The sequence below is a fragment of the Cannabis sativa genome, chromosome 9 (assembly GCF_029168945.1).
Source record: "Cannabis sativa cultivar Pink pepper isolate KNU-18-1 chromosome 9, ASM2916894v1, whole genome shotgun sequence".
In the NCBI taxonomy this organism is placed as follows: domain Eukaryota; kingdom Viridiplantae; phylum Streptophyta; class Magnoliopsida; order Rosales; family Cannabaceae; genus Cannabis; species Cannabis sativa.
The window spans coordinates 59,232,274-59,247,206 of NC_083609.1; the positions used below are offsets into that span (position 1 = coordinate 59,232,274).

General features: G+C 27.8%; 1 long non-coding RNA gene across 1 annotated transcript; it reads left to right on the top strand.

Annotated features, from left to right (window-relative positions):
• Positions 1-10,782: 10,782 nt before the first annotated feature.
• Positions 10,783-14,345, top strand: LOC115723223 (uncharacterized). The gene is made up of 2 exons (XR_004012920.2): positions 10,783-13,459; positions 13,688-14,345. It is a non-coding gene; the product is annotated as an uncharacterized LOC115723223 (long non-coding RNA).
• Positions 14,346-14,933: the final 588 nt, after the last annotated feature.

The window sequence follows — 14,933 nt, forward strand, 5'->3', positions numbered from 1 at the left end:
ACTATTCATTTTGTTTATTTTACTTATGATTTAACTAGTATAAACAGAATGTTTATCGCATGCGGTTATTTGTAATAATTTTAAATTTTATATATAAATTTAATTGAATAATAAAATTATTTTAAATAATTTTAAATTTATTTTTATATAATTTTTCAATAAATCTCTAAAGAAATTTAAAAAAAAAATCATCATAGAAGAAAGTACATACAAAAATATATTTAAATATACGTTATAGTGATAAAAAATTACAAGTTGAGCAATTCTCACACAAATTAGACATCTATAACAAAAAGATGAGAATAAATTTATAGAATACTCACCATATAATTTTAAAACAACTGTTATCACCGTGAAATCTCTGGTATTTTTATGTACCGATTTTTGAATTCAAAGTTTTAATATGGGGATTAGATGAAAGTCATTTGATAGGATTACTCTATACTTTTATGTGTGAAGCTAGTATAATGTTCACGTAGAAAACAACTGAATACTTGAATATATTTGTTTCATTTCTAAATTGATTAACTTTTAGTTATGTATGAGCTGTGAATATGAGAGCCTTAAATAGTGATAAGTTCTTTTACTTAAGGATGGTGTAAATACCGCTTAGTTTAATTTAGAAATTAGCAGTTAATCATGTTTAATTATGAAAATTATTTATAGATATTTAAATAATTATTATGCTGTTATTATTGAATTCTGAGATGCATTTATGTCATTTAGTAATTTTCATAATTTTGCATTTCCGGTGCCCGGTAACATGGAACTCGGTGTTTGGCTCAGTAAAATCACAACTTAGTATGTTAGTAGATTGGGACGGTTTATTAGACATTGGGAATGTCGGGATTGGCCGAGAATTTAGAATTTTCCAAAATACCCCTTTAGTGTTAATTATGTTATTTTAGCACGGAGGGGCAAATTGGTCATTTTACCACATTGTTATTTTGTCCTTTAGTGGACTTAATAATTGGAAATTATGTGATTTATTAAGTTAATGTTGGCTGAAATAAAAAGGTTTATTTTGATTATTCTCTCATTTTCATTTTCCAAAGTTAGAAAAATTAGAAAAGTTAGAAAAAACTCTCTCTCTTTTCCTCTTGTTTTTGGCCCTCCTTGAGCAGCAAGGAAGTGGATTTTTCTCTTGTGATTCAAGTGGTTTCCATCAAGTTTAGGGTGATTCTAGTAGAGGTAATTTTGCCTAGCTTCTCTTCTTTTATTTTCTTGAATTTTTGATGAAAAAATAGAGTAATGCATGCTTAGTTTAGGTTGTTGTTGTTGCTGTGATTTTGTTGTTGTTGCAGAGGTTTAAGCATGATTAATTGAGGTTAATTAAGCTGCTTGTGATGCATGATAGTTAGGTTGCTTAGAGTTGTGGAATTTGTAGTTCAAAAGTTTAGTTTTCAAAGTGAAAATTGAGAAATTGGTGGCTGTGATTGTTGCATGAGTTGGTGTACGTTTTCTGCAGTTTCTAAATGCATGAGTATGTAGTTTTAATCAAGGTTTGATGCATGATAGGGTTGTTTAACCAAGTTTGAGTTTTGAACTCAAAGCTTGGAGCTTTAATGGTGATTTTTGATTCTGTGTGTTCTGAACTGTTTTGTTGCTTTAGAAATGTTCTATGGGATGTTTAGAACAGGTCTGGAAGGTTTGGGTTAAATTGGGTTTGATTTGAATGAGTTATGAATTTTTGATTGTGGTCTGCGAGGAACCGGAATTCCGGTTGTGCATCCGGAATTCTGGATGGGGGTTCAGGAATTTCTAGAACCGAAATTCCGGTTGTGCAACTGGTCTGACGGTTGGGAAATTTTCAGGAACCCTAGATTTCCTCGTTTTTATGTTATTTGGGGTGTTGCCATACTTTTTATCGATAGGGAAACTTTTAGTTCTTAGTTTAAGTCCCCGGGAAGTGATTTAGCGTATCACTTATAGTGTTGTGATTGTTATGGTTTAGGAGCACATGTCCGCCGCGCGATTCGTTCGGTCGGGTTGACCGGCACACCTGAATTCGGAATTGAGGTAAGATTAGTATAACAGTATGCATATGTATTACATATTTAGCGTGCATGTAGGAAGCCTGTTAGATTACATTGATATGTATGTTGGCTTCGAACCATCCAACTGTGTCACATCGGTACAGGCTAGAGTATGACTAGCAGCTGGAGTATGACCAGTGTACCGAGTATAGGCTGACACTGTATCACATCAGTACAGGCTAGAGTATGACTAGCAGTTGGAGTATGACCAATGTACTGAGTATAGGCTGATACTAGGGTTGGTGGTTCTGTACTATTTGACGTATCACATCAGTACAAACTAGAGTATGACTAGCAGCTGGAGTATGACCAGTGTACTGAGTATAGGCTGATACTGTAACACATCGGTACAGGCTAGAGTATGACTAGCAGCTAGAGTATGACCAGTGTACCGAGTATAGGCTGTTACTTGTCAATAGTACCGTCTTATGAACGTTCAGGACTCAGTATCGTGTGGGACACGGCAGTTAGGGTTATGGTCAGGGGTATGGGCGTCTGATCATAACTCGGGATTTATGTATGATATTTGATTATGCTTTTCTTACTGAGTCTGTCGACTCACAGTGCTATGTTTATGTGTAGGTAAGGGCAAGGCTAAGGCTGAAGGACCGTGAGAGCGAGCCGGTGAAGATTGTACATGTCGGGGCGGTTAGGCCTGGAGCGTACGATCCTCGGGACAGCAAGGCTATTTTTGTAATTAGTCGCTAGGCGACAAGTATTTTGTATAGTCAGTGAACTTTTGTAAAATATTTTGTAATCGGGATCCCGAGTATTTTGTATAAATATTTTATAAGTTTAATTAAAAAGTAAAAATTTTAATTAATCACGATTTTCATAAACCTCGTTGATTAGCAACGAGCTGCACAGTACGTTTAAAAATCACATAATACGCCTATGCTAGTTAGGGTGTTACAGATGGGCTCGGTGTGAATACATGTATAACTATTCTCTCGATACAAAACTCAATTTGAGTTGTCTAGACAGATAATTGCTTTGGGTCACAGATGAAATCTTTCATTTATTGTAATTCTCTTTAATTGAATTATGTTGTTTAAGGATCAGCATGAGAATTAAGTTCTCAAAGGTAATTTAGCTTTTGCAAGATGTCGATCAATTAGAAAGAACAATGACAATCCTTCAAGCAGATTGTTCAACAGTTTTTTTTGTCCACTGACCATTTGAAAAGGCCTTATAACCCATCTTGTTGTTTGTAAAAGAATCATTGTCTTGTAATGGACTCATCATGTAACACTTACTAAATTTATAATGTTGCATTCAAGAAACATATTTATGTTAGTAAATTGGTTATAGTGCTTTCTAGTAAATTATAGTTGTGCAATGAAGAATGGATTGCAATCTCCAATCCACATTATCTCTTTATTATGCATCAAGTCGGGCTCTCTCCACTCCTTCCTTACTCTTGTGCGATTGAGTTTCAATAGAAATAATTTTTTATCATAAAATGATTGAGTTAGATAAAAAAAAAAGATAAAAAAAGAACATTTAGTTTTCTATTTCAATTTCAATTTAAATTTTTGAGATATTTTTTTCTCATATTAGTTTTAATTTAATTATTGATGTTCATGAATTAGATCAGCATATAATTTAGCTTGAAAGAAACTACTCTTCTCATATCTTATACCGGCATCATAAACAATCAAATCGTATGCAAATCTTATGCTTGAGAATTATGTTAATACTAATTCAGAGGAAAGAATCAGCATAATTAAAGGGCGAGATCAGCCATCTCATCTTTCTCAAGCATTCTTAGAGAAGATAAGAATTATGCAACGTATTGACACGCAACAATAAATTAAATCTTAAATTAGTAAACTAAATTTTATGAGTTACAGTTAATAACTTATATAACATTTTCATTAAGAAAGCCAATGGTGTAATTTCGATGTGGTATTGTCACAAATCCTGATTAATCAATTGGTTTCCTAACCAATGACATTTACTTTGCTAAAGCACGTATCATCTATAAATAACTATATAATAAAGCTTACTTTACATTTTATTTATTTCATCTCAATTAATAAGAAACTTATTGTAACTTATGATGTCGAATAAATCTTTTAATATAGAGGTAGATTAGATACTACTACTTTAGACCTACTTACTGAGTATGCATGGAAGAATTAACAAGAATAAGGTACAATAAATTATTAGATTAAAATTTAGTATATATGTACAATGTATATGTTATTATAAAGTGTGATATAAAATTAAGTGACCGATTATGTTATGAGTATCAAAAGGGTATTAAATTATCATGGAAATAATGTATAGATATACCATAATTTAATTTATAATTTATTGAGTGGTCAAAATATAAATACCCAAAACTCATTTTAAGATGAGTCTATAAATAGGTATTTTCTCATTCTCCATTTAAAAAAATACTTTAAGAAATAGAGTATTCTTGGAAGATCATAATCTTATGTGCTATCTCCAACAATGACTTTAGGTTAATGTTTTCGCTCATCTTTTATCATTACCTTATTCTTTAATTTAGCAAAGGTTCTATAGAATATGATTTAATATTTTCTATATTAAAGTACTCTTTGAAATATGATTAGATTTGTGATTATTTGTATTTCTTGAGTGTTTTATAAATCCTAACATGAATATCATGTACAATCAAATTTTAAAAGAACCGACATAGCTAAAGGATCAAATCCAGCGCCTCTTCTTTCTCCAGCATTCTTAGAAAAGATAAGGATTATGCGATGTACTGATGCAACAGTTGATGATGATAATGATGACGAAAAACCTTTTTTGGTTTACCAAAAAAATTTATTTGCATCGAATATTAGTTCGCATCTCAATCATCTTTTCATACTGTTGAAATAGATTAATTCTACTAATTTCTTAAACCTCAAAGAAAAAGCAATTGTAAGTAAGAAAAGCATTGATGTACGAGTTATTAGACCTAATTTGGAGAAAAAAACTTTGTTACTGACATGATAGAAGTGTGTTGCCATTAATTCTTACAATTTAATACAAAAGTGAAGTTATTTTGCTCAACGGAATGAATTGAAGGTAGGGCAAATCGTTCAAACTTGATTTTTTTAGGAATGTCGATAGAATTTCATATTTTATTATTGTTAATCTTGGATTTATATAATTATTTGTTTTATCAACAAGAGAATGTGTGTTTTGTTTTTAGTTTAATGTTTACTATAATTAATATTTATTTTGAACGAATGTTCAGTGTTTACTTTATAAACTAAATTGTGTTACTATTATTGTTTGGATTTTAATAATAATTATTTTATAATTTTATTCAGTAATTTTTTTTAGAATAATTATCTTTTTTACCCCCTGTACTTATGACACTATACTATTATGCCCCTCAGGGCCGGCCCTAGGCATAGGCGGGCTAGGCCCGCGCCTAGGGCCCACACTTTTCGGGGGCCCGAAATAAAAAAAATAAAAAAAATTATTTAGGCTTTTATTTAAGTAAAATTTAAGTGTATTATAAGCAACACATATTCATAGCTTAGTTGGTTGAGGTGGATGGCATAATGTCCAAGGTCATGGGTTCTAATCCCATAACACTCTTCTTTTGATTATTTTTTTATATATTTTCGAGGGCGGCCGGCCCTGATGCCCCTTAATCTATTCAGCTTGTTACAAATAGTCCTTGTATAATTTTATATGCATACATTTAGTCCTTCTGTTTATTTTGTTTAAAAATACCGTTTGTATTGATGATGTGGTATTATAACAAAGGATAGAGTAGTAATTTCATCTCTTTTTAGAGGGAAAATTGACTATGAGGTGGCATAATAATTGACAATGAAAGATGATTAAAAAATGATTCCATAACCTTTTAAAAAAATTTAATAAAAATAATTTTATTAAAATAATTCCAATCGTTTTTTAGCAGTTCAAATTAGAAAAAGGTGTAAAATTAGGATTCTACAGTATTTGAAGAGATGGATATCACTAGAAAGAACATGAGATTTTTGGAAAATTAAGGTAATGATATTCTATTTTTTGGGATGTTATTTTTCATTTTTTTTTCCTGTGATTGTAATTTTTATGACTTTAATTTATTTTCCTAATGGTATATAATTTTTCAACTACTATCTATGTATAATGCCACATTATTAATTTAACAGTCAACTTTAGTCAATTTTAACAAAATTAGATAAAAGGATTATACTATTCCAACTGATATATTTTAGGGGGTATTTTTAACTACGCTTATAAATTAAGGGGCATCATAGTATAGTGTCATAAGTACAGGGACTAAAAAAGCTAATTATTCTTTTTTTTATCAAGTCTTGAAGTTGTTTTCTCTCTCTCTTTAAAGTTGAAGCTTTAGTTATTATTACTATTCATTTTGTTTATTTTACTTATGATTATTTAACTAGTATAAACAGAATGCTCTTCGCTGTGTTTATAGTAATTTTAAATTATATATATAAAAATATTAATTGAATAATAGAATTATTATAATTTTAAACTTATTTTTATGTATTTTTCAATAGATATATGAATTTATTAATAAAAAAATTAAAAATTAAAATCATCATATACAAGAAAGTACATAACAAAAATATCTTCAAATATACGTTATAGTGAAAAAAAATTAAAAGTTGAACAATCCTCACACAAAATAAACATCTAAAAGAAAAAGAAGACAATAAATTTATAGAATAATCACCATATAATTTTAAAACAACTGCCATCACCGTAAAATCTTTGGTATTTTTATGTATTCATGATTTTTGAGTTCAAAGTTCTAATATGGGGATTAGATGAAAGTCTTTTGATAGCATTACTCTATACTTTTATGTGTGAAGCTTTGATAGTATAATATTCAAGTAGAAAATACCGTTATTTGCAACTGAATACTTGGATATATCTATTTTATTTCTAAATTAATTAACTTTTGGTTATGTATGAGCTATGAATATGAGAGCTTTATATAATGATAAAGTTCTTTTGCTTAAGGATAGGCTGAGTGTGAATACATGTGTAATTGTTTTTTCGATACAAAACTCAATTTGAGTTGTCTAGATAGATAATTGCTTTGTGTTTTCATTCATTGTAATTTTCTTTAATTGAATTATGTTCTTTAAGGACAAGCATGAGAAAGTTGTCAAAGGCAATTTAGCTTTTGCAAGATGTCGATCAATTCGAAAGAACAATGACAATCCTTCAAGCGGGTTGTTAAACAATTTTTTCTATTCACTGACCATTTGTAAAGGCTTTATGACCCGTCTTGTTATTCGTAAAAGAATTATTGTCGACTCATCATGTAACACTTACTAAATTTATAATATTGCTTTCGAGAAACATATTTATGTTACTAAATTCTTTATAGTGTTTTCTATTAAATTCTAGTTGTACAATGAATAGTGGATTGCAATCTTTAACCCACATTATCTCTTTATTATGCATCAAGTCGCTTTGTTTGGGCTCTCTCCACTCCTTCCTTACTCTCTAATTGTGCGATTGAGTTTCAATAGAAATGATATCTTGTCATAAAATGATTGAATTAGATTAAAAAAAAAAATGAACATTTAGTTTTCTATTTCAATTTAAATTCATATTAGTTTTAATTTAATTATTGATGTTCATGAATTAAATTAGCATATACTTTGGCTTAAAAGAAACTACTCTTCTCATATCTTATAGGTAACTCTATTTCAATGTGTATTTTTTAAATAATAATAATAATAATAATAATAATAATAATAATAAATAAGATGTATTTAATTTTGAATAATTTTCAAAACTTTCATTTTTATTTGCTTATATAAAGATGACCCCAACCTCTCTTCAAAATATCAATTATCTCTCCAAATATTTATTATATATCACTTAAGTCCCCAAAAAAGGTTAATATGTTTCTTTACTCGGAAAGTAATTTGACCGTACACAAAAAAAAATGATGAATAATAAAATAAAATTACTACTTTTTTTTTGTTTAAATTTAAAAATGTCAAAAAGATATAAATTATGATTAAAAAAATGATAAAAACATATATCAATTTTAAATTATAAAATTTGTATCACTAATCCTAATATAATTATAAAATGATCATCTATAAATAAAGCTTATTTATTTTACATTTCATTTATTCCATTTCAACTAAGAAAAAAATTATTATATCCATAACTATATAAAAAGGAGAATGTGGCTTTGGGCTTCCCAAAGTAAATTACAACATTATCCTTTTTTTTTTGTTAATTACTATTAAATCCTTACATTATTTTGGGCTTCCTAAAGTAAATTACAAAATTGTCTTTCCTTTTTTTTTTTGTTAATTTATTAATTACTATAAATCCTCACATCATTTAATTACAAGAAAAAATCATAATTTAGAGAGCTCTATTTTTTTATTACAATATTATGTATATAAATACACATTTTTTATTTCTTTTACTAATCTATAGTTATAGTTTGTTTATATGAAAAAGACTACAAAGCATAAATTAAAACTATATAAAAAGTGTGAATAATTTTTGAGCTTTTACATATTAAATTATTTATTTAACCATTATTATTTTTCTATTAAAATCTTTTATAATTTAATATAAATTATATTATTTTGATAACTATAGTTTGATAACTATATGTTAGTTAATAATCACACAACAAATCAATATAAATAATCATATTTGTGTTTGTGAAACAATATGTGTATATGTATACATTATAGTTTATACCTATAAACATTACCATAAATAATTATATATTAACTAATTATCACATAATAAATTAATATAACTAATTATATTTGTGTTGATGAAACAATATGCATATATTATAATTTATTTATAAAAATATTACCATTAACAATAAAAAATTATTAAAATATTCTTTTAATTACTCTCTATGAATAATCTATAATCTATAACTATATAAAAAGTGTCAATAATTTTTAGGCTTTTTATATCTTAAATTACTTACTTAACTTTTATCTTTTTTTTTTTTTTCCATTAAAATCTTTTATAATTTAATATAAATTAAATTATTTTGATAACTATACATTATACTTTTACAAGTGAGAAATTTTGTGAGTGATATTTTTAATTTTTAATCATATATTAGCTAATAATCACACAACAAATAAATATAAATAATCATTGTTATGAAACAACAATATGCTTACATTATAGTTTATCTATAAACATTATAATTAACAACAACAAATTGTTAAAAGATTCTTATCCCTTATATAAGTATAATAATATATTGTTTTAATCGCTCTCTATGAATAATTATAGATTAGATAATAATCACATAACAAATTATTTTAATAATTATATTTATATTGATGGATAGAAATTATTTGCAAGCATATATTATCATTTAAGTATAAACTTTCAACAATTTAAAAAAATTAGTAAAATAATTTGATTTCTTGTACTAATTATCATAATAATATAATTATTTATCATATATTATATAATTATTTATAATATATAGAATAAAAATATTATTTTTCATATATATATATTTTAAATTTTGTAAATATGAAACAACCAAATATACATAATTATTTACGGTAATCTTAATCTTTCCTTCATATTAACATTTTTTATGAATCCTTTCAATTTTTTTTTTCTTTTAATCTTCTATAATAATTTTTCTTTGTAACTTAAATTATGTTTTTAAAATACTTCTTTTTTAAAATTAAAAATTTATTTCAATCCTAAAAATAATTTATTTATTATTTTATATAATAAAAAAGGCAATAAAAAAATCCGCATTTACTTATACAAGTGTCTTTTATTTATTATAAAAAAAAACTAAATTTGTAAATTTTTAAATTATTAAAATTAATATATAAATCAACATTTAATTTGATACACGTGCGGAGCACGTATGTCTCCCACTAGTATATTATAATGTCAAATAAGTCTTCTATAGATACTACTAAGTTAGACATACTTGCTCAAGTATGTATCCAAGAATTGAGCAAAATAAGACATCATAAACAACCAAATGATATGCTTGAGAATTATGTTAATACTAATTCAGAGGAAAGAACCGGCATAATTAAAGGGCCAGATCAGCCACCTCTTCTTTCTCAAGCATTCTTAGAGAAGATAAGAATTATGCAAGGTATTGATGACACAACAATAAATGATAATAATGAAGAGAAACCTTTTTTGATTTACCAAAAAAGTTTATTTGCAGCAGATATTAGTTCGCATCTCAACCGTCTTTCCATGCTGTTAAAACAAATTAAATCTGTTGATTTCTTAAGCCTCAAAGAAAAAGCCATGATAAGTAAGAAAAACATCGAGGTACGAGTTATTGGACCTAATTTGGAGGAAGAAACCTTGTTACTCACACAGTGGAAGTGCGCCGCTGTTAATTCTTACAATTTCATAAAAAAGTGGAGTAATTTTGCTCAAAAGAATGAATTGAAGGCAGGGCAAATTGTTCAAATTTGGTTTTTTAGAGACATAGATAGAAATCCATGTTTTGCTATTGTTAATCTTGGATTTATATAATTATGTATTTTATTAGAAAAGGTTAGTGTCACTATAATTACTATTTATTTTGAAGGAAAGTTTAGTGTTTACTTTATTAAATTAAATTGTATTATTCTTTGGATTTGAATTTATTTTTTTTTATAGTTGTGTAATTAATAGTTATTTAAAATATTTTATAAAATTTTAAGAAATTCAGAATAATTTACAATATAAAAATAAAAGAGTTATGCATGCAACAGACTATTTAAACTCTATTTTCGGCTTGTTAAATTTGTCTGAATGTGTTAAAATTATGAAACGTATACGACTATAAAAAAATTAAACTAAAAAATTCTTTCGAATATCAAAATAAATAGAAATAGATCCGCACATCAAGAAGATGTATTGTAAAAATTTTAAATAATATTTTACTATCATTTTTTTTTTAATTTCACATTTTTGTTATAATTTTTTGATTAATAATTACATGAAATTTTGGGTATAAAAATGGGGAAGAAACCCTAATTTTACCCAAACTACTTGATCTTATCTGAGCAAGAGAAGTTAGCATACGAGAGCTCCCCAATAAAACCCTAACCATCGACTTTTCCCTCTCTTCTCCGGCGGGACTGAGCTCGAGCCACCCTCCTTCCGGGGTTGATGGCGGCTCTCTCATTCCCCCAAAGAAGCTCTAGGTTTTTGTTCTTTGGTTAGTTCGTTTTGGAACTCTAATGGCTGCTCTCTTATCTTGCAGTGAAGACTGCCCGCGGTCAGAGCCTAGTAATATTACAGGGCAGTGATGGTCCAAGCGGGCTCATCAAATTCTCAATCTTTTGATTTATCCTGTCGTTTTTGTTTTTTGATTTATGCATTGTAGGTGTTTGATGATATGTCTATTACTCTATTTGTTAATTTATGAGAGACTATTTGTATGATTCGTCTCTCTTTCTCACTCTTCAAAGTGGAATCTTTAGTTAGTATTATTCATTCTATTCTGTTTATGATATAACTGTGTATTGATCTTTGAAAGAGTAATCTTTGGTATTTGCTGAAACATTCATAATTATACTTGATTTCCTTTTCATTGTATTGGTTGCATCTAGGTAAGGGATATGGCATGAGAAGATGGTTAGATTTTTTTTTTTGTTTTATTAATTTTTGGACACAAAGTTCTAATGGGGATTGGATAAAAGTCATTTGATAGTATTACACTACACTTGTGTGAATCTTTGCTAGTCATTTCTCACAATTATGAGTATTTGTATGCTTTTGTTGAGGTTGGTTTCTCTTTCACTCTTCAAAGTAGAATCTTTAGTCAGTGTTATTTATTCTATTGTGTTTATGATTTTAACTGTTATTCAATTTTAGTTAGATTTCTTTATTGTTATATTGAAATGTTTGGTATTTTTATTAATGATTATGCTTCATTCTTTTTCATTGTATTGGTTACTTCTTATTAAGGGTTTTATTAAGGTTTATTATGAAGATTTTTATGTTTATTTATCTGGTTTTGTATTACAAGTGAACTTTTTTTTTGGACACAATGCTCTACTGTGGATTAGGTAAAAGTCATTTGATAGTATTAGTCTGTACTTGTATATGTGAAGCTTTATAGTCATTTCTCACATTTATGAGAGTTTTAATGCTGTGTCAGTGTTATTTGTTCTATTCTTTTAATAATTTAATGTGATTCAATTTGAGTTTGATTTTTTTATTGGTATATCTTTGGTATTTTTATGTTGATTTTTGAGAAAGAGTAATCATTGGTATTTGCTGAGACATTCGTAATTATGCTTTATTTCTTTTCTTTACATTAGTTGCATCTAAGTAAGAGCTATTAAGGTTTATTATGGGAATTTTTACGATTATTTATCTGGTTTTGTATTCAAAAAGTGACAATTTTTTTTTTGGACTCAAAGTTCTAATGGGGATTAGATGAAAGTCATTTGATAGTATTAATTACTTGGTAGAGTAGCTACTTGCTATTATTAACTGTCTTCTAATGTATAATACTATTTCAAGAATGTTAAAGAAATTAGTTTCAACACTTCATCTTAATGTATGATATTTTGACACTAGCTATGCTTTGAATTGAAATAAGAGTGTAAATGAATGTTCTTTTAGTATCATACTCTTTTTGTTTTGTTTCTTAATTTTTATTACTTCACCTCATTGAGTTTTGCTTTGGGTCACAAATGAAATCTAAATTCATTTGTAACTTTTTAATTGAATTATGTTGTTTAAGGACGAGCAGCAACACGAGTTATGTGGTTTTTTTAAATTGGTTGGCAGCTTGAAAAAGTCATCAAAGGTAGCTTTTGCAGGATGTCTATCAATTAGAAAGAACAATAACAATCCTTCAAGCAGGTTGTTCAACATTTTTCTTTCATTTGGTCAGTCTGTTTTTTCTGCCCGCCGACCATTTGAGAAGGCCTCATGACCCGTCTTGTTGTTCGTCCTTGAGCAACAGTTATTTTCATCCTATTATGTGGTTTTTTAAATTGTTCACGTAGGTATATGTAATCAATTTTTGACACGAACTCTTATGAAAGATTCATTGTCTTGTGATGGACTCATCATGTAACACTTATTAAATTCATACAATAATATCATTGGAATTCTAAACAGATGTTTTATACTGTTTATATTGTTTTCTATTAAATTCTAGTTATGCAATAATATTTGTGTTACTATTTGGGCTCTCTCCACTCCTTCCTCACTCTCTAACTTGTTTGTTTATTGCCCTCGTAATGTGATTGAAGACAGTTGTTCTCTTTCCATTGTGCTATTGAGTTTCAATAGAAATAATACTTGTTTTTATTATAAAACAAACCCTCTATTACATGATTGACTGTGCTCTTGGAATGGTTAGAAGTGGCTATGCATAGAAATATTTGCTGTGATGCAGATGCAGCTAGAGGAAAGAAAGTACATGATTGGACAGTGAAACCTTGTGGATCAGAAATATTTAGTTGGTATTGCCAATTTTTTACTTCTCCAAATTTGGAACTGAAATTATAGAATTTTTTATTTTATTTTTAATCATAATTTTTATAATTTGTGAAAGAGTAGTTAATTTGGACTATTATTGTAAAAGAAAATGTAAATTTATGAATATTTGTAATTTGTTTCTTATATGGTCTCTGATGAACAAGTAAACAATAATTCTTATTACTTCTCCAATTTTAATTACATGTTTATAGATATAGGTGCATACAAGTATTGCTCCATATATGGTGTCTTCTCTTAAGTTGTGGCTAATTTGTCTATTACATCAGTCAATGGTAGTGTGGTTCGTAAGAAGATTTGGCATCATGAGACCTCGGTTTTCTGCTCGATGAAACGGGGTTATTGGCTTGCAATGGTGCCTTCTTGTCGGTTTGTTAGATTGGATTCTGGCTTTTGTGAAATCTTAAGTGGCATGGTATGGCATTGTATCATGCTGAAGGACATTAGAAAGGCAGTGAGTGATCACTTCTTGGTTTCTACTTTCTATTAGTAGCCACTGGTTTGGACTTGAATCAATTGTTCATTGTCTTGTGGCGGAATTCGGTATGGATTCTGACGGGGTGCAACGGGTTTGGTTGGCTTTCTCAACTGTTTCGCCTGTTGTGGATGGCTGAAGTTATTACGATTCTCAAAGAGCTTCAACTATGCCATAGGATAGGGCACTTGAGTCTTATTGTTGAATATGATTTTCTGTTTGTTAAAACTGTTAATGCTAATTGTTAGAGATGCCCTTCTTATTTGTACTGAATTTTTTGATATTACTTTTTCTCTATTGCTTGGTTTTTTATAATTTTATTAAAGTAAAATGTAAGATTTGATATTCAATTGCACTAATAGCAATGACATTTCCTTGGTATTTTTCTTGTTGATATTTTATTTTAGAGCCAAATTTTATTAAGAAAGTATTGCCCTATATTAAAAAGATTTCTTCATTAAGACACGATTTAAATAAGTTTTCTCTTTGTTGTCCAACAAAAAATATAATTAATTAAGAATTATTATATATTATCTATGTAGTGGAAATTGTCACTCTTTATCGTCCACTCTAAGAAGGAGCATAATCATGAGACTTGTGATATTATACACAAACAAATTTGCTCAAGTGGGAAATTAATTGCACTATGTTATCATTCATGGGTGAGTGGAGACTTTTTTTCTCCCTACTTTCACATTTAATCTTAAATTTTTCACAAATACTACATTAGAATTGGTTGGTGTGTTTCCTATAAATCTAAAATTTAAAGCTTAAAGGAGGTTGAACTAGATCAACTTGTTCCATCCAAATATGTCAAGTTGGAATATCATAATATCCTATATCAATTGTACAAAATGATGATCATTCTCGTTATAATATAATATTATTATTAAATATTAGTAGTGTCTAACATTTAGCGTTTACGAATAATTAATGATATTTTATAATAAATTATTAAATTAAAT